Here is an 8787-nt window from a genome sequence, read left to right as displayed (position 1 = left end):
AAATAATACAATTTTAATGAAAAACACAAGAGACTGATACAAAAGAATGCAGCCTCCTGCTGCACCAACACATAGCCCCAAGTACAGACACAATCATTTACAACAGGGGTAAAGAGATCCTGTTCTCCCCACAAGTCCGATATGGTAGCCCAAGTCTAACTGATGAAAGATGCCAATTTTTCAATGAACATCCTTTTTCTGACTTTTTTTTTCTTTAAAATATTCCAAGAGGTAGAATTATGGATGCCAAGTCTATGCACGTTTTTAAAGCTACTGAGACTTATCCCCAAACTAGTGCATTTTTCTTCAAGGGAAGCCCCTCTGCTTGGTGTAGTGGCATGTGGGATACCCAGGATTGGATGTTAAGTGGCATACAAATCGCAACCTCCTTTCCTTGGCACTGAATAGAATTTAAGGTGCTGCCTGTCATCTTCTTTGCAGCCTAGGCCTACTTTCAGCAGCTCCATTCAGTTGCAAGAGGCTGCATGCTGGACACCAGAGGACAACCACAGAACTGGCTCTTCTTGACACCCTGTGAAGGTCACATGAGCACAAACCTTTCAGGGGAAGCCCAGATGTCAACAGCCAAAGGAAACAAGAGAGTCGCTCACTAAGGCAGCACTCCCTGCTTTTTTCAACATAAATAATCTATGTTTATTACAGAAAATAGACAGGATAATATTTTAAAAAGCAAAGTCACTCATAACCTCACCACCCAGAGACAACCATCTTTACATGTTTATATATGTCCTTGTATTGATAGAATTCATTCCCATACAAATATATACGTAAACTTGCATTTTATAAAAACAAAATTATAGCATATATATACTATGCTACACTTATTTTTTCAGACTTAGTAATACACAACATTCTATACTTTTGAAAACATCAAATCCTGTACGTTGGCATATTTAGGGTGTTTCCAACTTTTCTCTGTTAGAACATGTAGACACACACACTTGCATGGCATTTAATTCTGGAAGGATATCTATTTTTTTTAAATCGCACTACAATAAACATCTTTGAACATGTATGTTTTCAATGGACATCCTTTTTCTGATTTTTTTTTCTTTAAAATATTCCAAGAGGTAGAATTATGGATGCCAAGTCTATGCACGTTTTTAAAGCTACTGAGACTTATCCCCAAACTGTAGTGCATTTTTCTTCAAGGGGAGCCCCTCTGCTTAGCGTGGTGGTGGCATGTGGGATGCCCAAGATTGGATGTTAAGTAGCATACAAATCCCAACTGCTAAGAAGCCGATGGGAAACAAATTGGAACCCTTTCTAAAGCGTCAAGGTGATTACTGCTTAGTACCCAGATATCTTCCAGCAACTTCATATAAAATATTCCTTCATGTCAGACCCATAATCACCTTTTCAAACTTGTGCCGTGGAGAGTCTCTGATATGTGTTCAGCCTGCAGGGCATAAATCTCTCAGAGCGCACTGCAACCTGCAGAGCTTCCCTCCCACAGGCGTGGGGCTGCTCCGCGGCAGCTGAAAAGCACATGTTGTGGTCCTCCACCCTCACCTCTTCTCCCACACCCTCCTCCAGCTTCCTTCTGCCTTCGGGCTTGCACATTTCTCCTTGACAGTTGCTTTCAGAAAAATATTTCTAAGATGCTTACCTATGCAAATCTGTCTTTCAAAACAGTACCCACAATCAAACCTCAGCGCACGAAAGGCTACACTCATTGGTGGCCAAACGAGCATGTCAGGATGACCAAAGAGGTAGGGATTTGCTGAGCGCCGATATACAGCCCAGAGCCCTTCTGGCCTGAGTTATTTGTCCAGAGGAGGGGAATTTAGATGCTCTGCCCTTCCACTGAAGAGCCGCACACACAAATGAGGACCAGGTAGCAGATGGATCAGGCAGGTGTCGTTCCCCAAGAAGTTGGCATGAAAGTTAACATAAGAGAGGAATCTTTCTCACAGTTCTAGGGTGTTCGCCATCAGACGTGTCATGTCTTACTTCACTAGGAAAAAACTAATCCATCGAAGCACAAACAGCTTCCCAAGCCCTGTGCTAAGGAGTCCAGCTCGTCCCAAAGCTGCCAAGAGTCCCCATTCATGTTTCCCAGCATTCTCTGGGCGCAGGTAGGCTTGGCTGCCCTCGCTTATGTTACCACACACAGGCCTACAAAGCCCTGGCCTGTATGCATGCAGCATTTTCTGACACTGCAGCACGTGAAATAGCTCTGCTGACCAGAGGGGAAGAGGGGGAGGGCTAAACTGGGAGACGGGGATTGACATATACACACTACTATATACAAAATATATAACTAATAAGAACCTACTGTATAGCACAGGGAACTCTACCCAGTACTCTGTAATGACCTATATGGGAAAAGAATCTTTAGAGTGGATATATATGTATGTGTATAACTGATTCACTTTGCTGTACACCTGAAACTAACACAACATTGTAAATCAACCATACTCCAATAAAAAAAATTTTTAAAGGACTAAAAACAAAAAAAAGAAATAGCTGTGCTGTTATTTCCACTGTGGTCTTGCAGCAAATGCCAAGTGACCTACAAGCACCTGAAATGCACCTGAGACCGGTCACGGGAGAGCTGTTTCAAGCCCACGTCTGTGCGGGACCTGGAGCATCAGGGGAAGATCCTAGTGCTGTGTGCTTTGGCCGCCGCTGCTTATGGTCATTGCCACCTGAGTTCATTGCCATCCTCGGGTGTTAGGGCTCAGGGGTAGTTGCTGGGGGAAGGGAAAGCTGGTAAGGACTTGGACAGGACGGTAGGTGTGTATGACAGCTGTATAAAGCTAGCCTGTTAGTGGGAGATGGGGAGGTAGGCGGCACTGGGGGCTCCAGAGGCTGAAAAAATACACCCCTGGTGAGTGGGTATTTTTCTCCAACCAGGCTTTCAGGAAGGGGTGAATGCTTTTCTCTCTGCTCAGCATCTCCCGAGTGATGACAAGTTTCTCAGCCAGATCCCCACACTCAGAACGGTCTCAGTCCCTAAACACCACCTCCTGAGAATCCCCAGCCCACTGGTGGGTCGACAGTAGTGATAACAGCACCAACAATAACAGCATCTGTGATGTGTGGAGCCCTACATGCCACTGTACGCTTCCTCGTAAAGACAACTGTACCCGGTTTTATTGAATCCTCCTAACATCTTTGTGAAGTTGGCATTATTATTCCTCCTTTTATACATAACTATCCTGAGGCCCAGAGAGGTTACACTGACTGCCCGAGTCAAACAGCTGGCAAACGGCAGAACGGGGTTGGACTGCTCTTAACCTCTGCACCAGGTACACACTTATCTGTTCACTCAGAACGGGGCAGGTACCAAGGGCACGTACTAAGAAGACGAACACATTCACAAGTTTTGCCCATCGGCTGTTTCCCCAGCTTGTATCTCCAGAAGGTTTACTGGGCCACATCATGCTGCCCCCAAACCCACACAACCACCCAAAAACAGTCCTAAACAAAACCGTCCTCTTTCATCCAAACATTTCTTCAGTTCTCACCATGGAACCACCATATCTACATCAACCCTGTGGGAAACTACAGTCATTTATCTAACCCTTCTTCCTTACCTCCATGCAGTAAGTCTTGTTTTTTCTCCTCCAAAATGGTTCTTCAAGGTAGCTGATCATCACTTTCTTATTCCAACTGCCTTGGAGCTGTGCTCCCTGACTCCAGCATCTAGACCCTCTATTCCGAACACCACACCTTCAGCAGCGCTTCTGCCATTTCCTACCTCCCTCTACACCTACAATCTTGAGGTGAGATTCCTCTGTCTTGGTATCAAGGCCCCCTATAGCTGGCCCCATCCTACCTTTCCATACTCCCACCTTTGTTCTACACAATATCACCTCCACCAATCCCCTCACCAACAAGACCCACCTGTCAGTCTGTACCACTCCACCCAAATCACTGTTCAAGCACCATTCTCATGATTACACAAGTTTAATATTATTGCATTTCACAGAGAATCCAGTGTATAGGACTCAGTCAACACATCCATTTCGAAATTAACTATGATATAGTCTGGACAATTTTCCTGAATCAAAACACGTAGCTTGGCTTTGTACGAAACAGATCTTGGCCATTGATTGACCATAAATTTAAGTGAACCAGTTGAGGAACACAGCCACTTGAAAAAGCCAAGACAAGGCAAACCGGGCCTGTGTCATGAAAAGCATGGTGCCCAGATCATGAATATAGGTCCCAAGACAGCCTCCACCGACCAGGGCACATCCTGAGTGATGTACGCAACTCTGGATGTCCTGCTCAAATTCTGTGTATCACCTGGTCAAGATATTGATCATCCCCAGAAGTGGGATAAAGCTAAGGAAGGGACAGAGAATTGATTACGAAGGAAAAACCGTGGGGCTCGCTTCAGCAGCACATATAGTAAAGTTGGAACGATACAGAGAAGATCAGCACGGCCCCTGCACAAGGATGACACGCAAATTCGTAAAGCATTCCATATTTTTAGCTACATGTAAAAGAATGAAATTAGAACACTCCCTAACACCATACACAAAAATAAACTCAAATGGATTAAAGACCTAAATGTAAGGCCAGACACTATCAAACTCTTAGAGGAAAACATAGGCAGAACACTCTATGACATAAATCACAGCAAGATTCTTTCTGACCCACCTCCTAGAGTAATGGAAATAAAAACAAGAGTAAACAAATGGGACCTAATGAAACTTAAAAGCTTTTGCGCAGCAAAGGAAACCATAAAGAAGACAAAAAGACAACCCTCAGAATGGGAGAAAATATTTGCAAATGAAGCAACTGTCAAAGGATTAATCTCCAAAATATACAAGCAGCTCATGCAGCTCAATATCAAAAAAAAAAAAAAAACCAATCCAAAAATGGGCAGAAGACCTAAACAGACATTTCTCCAAAGAAGATATACAGATTGCCAACAAACACATGAAAGGATGCTCAACATCACTAACCATTAGAGAAATGCAAATCAAACCTACAATGAGGTATCACCTCACACCAGTCAGAATGGCCATCATCAGAAAATCTACAAACAATAAGTGCTGGAGAGGGTGTGGAGAAAAGGGAACACTCTTGCACTGTTGGTGGGAATGTAAATTGATACAGCCACTATGGAGAACAGTATGAAGGTGCCTTAAAAAACTAAAAATAGAACTACCATACGACCCAGCAATCCCACCACTGGGCATATACCCTGAGAAAACCATAATTCAAAAAGAGTCATGTACCAAAATGTTCATTGCAGCACTGTTTACAACAGCCAGGACATGGAAGCAACCTAAGTGTCCATCAACAGATGAATGGATAAAGAAGATGTGGCACATATATATACAATGGAATATTACTCAGCCATAAAAAGAAACGAAATTGAGTTATTTGTAGTGAGGTGGATGGACCTAGAGACTGTCATACAGAGTGAAGTAAGTTAGAAGGAGAAAAACAAATACCGTACGCTAACACATATATATAGATTTAAAAAAATGGTTCTGAAGAACCTACAGGCAGGACAGGAATAAAGACATAGACAGAGAATGGACTTGAGGACACGGGTAAGGGGAAGCTAGGACAAAGTATGAGAGTGGCATGGACTTATATACACTACCAAACGTAAAATAGATAGCTAGTGGGAAGCAGCCGCATAGCACAGGGACATCAGCTCGATGATTTGTGACCACCTAGAGGGGTGGGATAGGGAGGGTGGGTGGGAGACACAAGAGGGAGAAGATATGGGGATATACGTATATGTATAGCTGATTCACTTTGTTGTAAAGCACAGACTAACACACCACTGTAAAGCAATTATACTCCAATAAAGATGTTTAAAAAAAAAAAAAGGAAAGAAAAACCATGGAAGCAATCAGTATGTTCAGAGGACCATCCAATAGAAGGGACATTCTAGCAAAGACAGAGATTTTTTTCTATGTTCCTCCATTAGGCAGAAGCACTAAGGTGCAAGTTTTAGGCAAGGGACGCAAAACATCCCAATTTAATATGCGTATTAAGTCAGTATTATAAGTAGTAATTCCCCTGTCATTAAAAGTGTTGGAGCAGACATGAAATGTCTACCTCCAGAATGTTTTAGAAAGAATTCCTATACAACATGGTAAAGCTACTATACCCCAATAAAATTTTTAATTAAATATTTTTTTAAATGTTTTAAAGAAGAATTCCTACATTGAGTGGAAGCTACAATGAGACGGTCCACTAGAGAAACTCTACCACTTTCTTTGCTGCTGCTTTTGCTGACATTGAGGAGGTCCCAGATTTCTCTTGCCTCCTAAAAACATGAAAGTAATTTAGTTCCAATATTCCCAGGCTACACTCTTTTCCTTTCTGAACCAGCCACAGTGAGTTGTGACAACAAGTGAAAACCCGAATGCCTATAGGCAGGTGATTAATTTTCTGCAATTAAACAATACAGAATAGAGAGTCCAGTGTACAACAAATAAGTTCATGCACTGCTCAAAGGTATTTAAATTCCAGTTATTTTTAAATATTGTGCCAAGAAAAATGGAATAACCAGTTTACAACCCCTGAAACCATCATAGAACAGAATAAAGCATTGAAGAATTTTGCTTTGTTTTGTTCTATTTTGTTTTTGCTATGGTCATAGATCACAGTGATTAGTAGCATGGGTTCTGAAACAGAACAACTGGGTTCAGGTACAAGCTCAGTAATTTCCAGTTATTTCGCTTCTCTGAACCTTAGTTTTCTCATCTTTAAAACATTAAGTATACTCACCTAATTGGTTTGTTTTGAGGAAAAAATGGAATAATATATACCACATGCTTAGAGCAGTGCCTAACATTTAATAAGCACTCAAAAACGAAGGTGAAATTGGAAAGATATTCTAAAAGGCATTCTTTTTAGGAATCCCCAAGTGGCCTAGCTTACCTTAGAGCAGCATTTCCTGATCCATAGTCTTTGAAAGACTTGATAGTAAGTGTTCTGCACTAAGAGGGGTCCATGATTAAATAATTTTGAGAAATGATACACACTATAGGAATCCCTTTGGAGATGGACACTAGCATACATTAACTTGATTTACTCTGGTAGATTTAATCACAAAACCTCTATCCTTTGAGATATCCAACTAAAACCCAAAGATCCAGTATTTTTATGAATATATTTTAGAAATGCCTCCTTCTGGGAGCTTCCAATTTTTTCTTAAAGTATTTACTCTTTCACCATTTATATCCACTTCTGCTTCCAAGAAAGGATTTGAAGCACATGCTAAGGGGTCAAAGAAATTTATTTCTCTAAAGATTGTAAACCTCAACCTCCTCTTTGCTGGGCTTCTTTCCTCCCCCCAGACCCACTGCAAAACTTCAAAGCCAGTTTTGATATCCATTCCTTCATGCTGGTTCAATGGTCCTGAAATCTACATACCTTCTGCCTAAATGATCACCTCTTCTGCACTACTGAATATCTATAGAACCGTTCCCCCCTTCCTGAAGTCCCTGGGCCACTTTCGTACCTCTCCAGGTCAAATCATTCCAACCATTGTGCCACAAATTGTAAGGGACACAACGGTAGCATAAGATAATGTCCCCTAGCCGCATGGAGCTTACCTTATCCTGGAGAGGCCAGATCTACACTCCTGAGCGAGTCAGAAATCAGAATTCACAAGCAAACTCTGTGACCCGAGAGGTGATCTGAGAGCTCCTCCTTCAACTTGACATTGACTTTCTGCATTGCATTTTCAGTGGAACGGCTTAGAGAAAAGGTGAGTATTTTCCCACGGCACGAACTGCCCCTATCAGGGGTAAGTGATGGGTACATCAAACCTCTAAGTGTAAGTGCTATGGTTGAACCTGAGCTGCCTGGGACCTTAACCAGAGAAATGTGGAAGGTTCCCATTCCTGAGGGTCTTCATAAACAACTTCCTCAAATTCACCCAAAACTTGTATTGCTTCTAGAAGAACTCAGAGGAAAATATTTTTAATTAATGACATGGTCTAGAAATCAACTGTGGACTAATTAGCAGGGAATTTTGAGTTTCAAGCCATTTGGATAATTTGGGGTGGTCCAGATCAAGTTTGGAGCAGTCCCCATTTAAGTCAGCCTGTGAGACTTCCAGTGTTTGGAGTGTGACTTTGGGGGTTGGTGGGGGATTTGAAGGTGAGGGAAGGTTCATTCATGAGCTAAAGAGCAGATCTGGCCCCTGAGATAGACTGTGCTCAGCAAAAAACGCCCTTCCGTGTATGAAGATGCAATAACTGGTTCTGTAGTTCCCCACCACAGGGAAAGTTGGGGAAAACAGGGGAAGGAAACCAAGAACAAGAATACCAGGGACTCAGTCCCTTCATTTGGAACAATTACTAAATGAACATTTGAAAAGGTGTTACATAGTTTATGAAACAGTATCACATGCGCTATTTAATTCTCACAAGTGTCCTTTGAGCTGGGATCCCTGTCTCCTATTTACAGATGGAAAAACCACAGCTCAGAGGCAGAGATAAAATGGTTTCCTCAAGATCCCATGGTTCATAAGTGGCAGAACCAGGACCCAAACACAGAGCCTCATGTATCCAAATTCCACATTCTTTTCCTCTTTAATCACCTTTAATTTTTTTTGTTGTTTGTTTGTTTGTTTGTTTTGCGGTACGTGGGCCTCTCACTGTTGTGGCCTCTCCCGTTGCGGAGCACAGGCTCCGGACGCGCAGGCTCAGCGGCCATGGCTCACGGGCCTAGCCGCTACCCCGGACCGGGGCACGAACCTGCGTCCCCTGCGTCGGCAGGCGGACTCTCAACCACTGCGCCAACTAGGGAAGCCCAATCACCTTTAATTTTTGA

General features: G+C 42.6%; 1 non-coding gene across 1 annotated transcript; it reads left to right on the top strand.

Moving 5' to 3' along the window:
- Positions 1–4359: 4359 nt before the first annotated feature.
- LOC113620273 (U6 spliceosomal RNA) lies at positions 4360–4466 on the top strand. Its single transcript, XR_003432721.1, has one exon. It is a non-coding gene; the product is annotated as a U6 spliceosomal RNA (small nuclear RNA).
- The last annotated feature ends 4321 nt before the right edge of the window (positions 4467–8787 follow it).

The sequence above is a fragment of the Aethalodelphis obliquidens genome, unplaced genomic scaffold (genome assembly GCF_003676395.1).
Source record: "Aethalodelphis obliquidens isolate GAN/ISIS:26980383/991018 unplaced genomic scaffold, ASM367639v1 scaffold7, whole genome shotgun sequence".
Lineage (NCBI taxonomy): Eukaryota > Metazoa > Chordata > Mammalia > Artiodactyla > Delphinidae > Aethalodelphis > Aethalodelphis obliquidens.
This window is presented reverse-complemented; position numbering and strand designations above follow the sequence as displayed.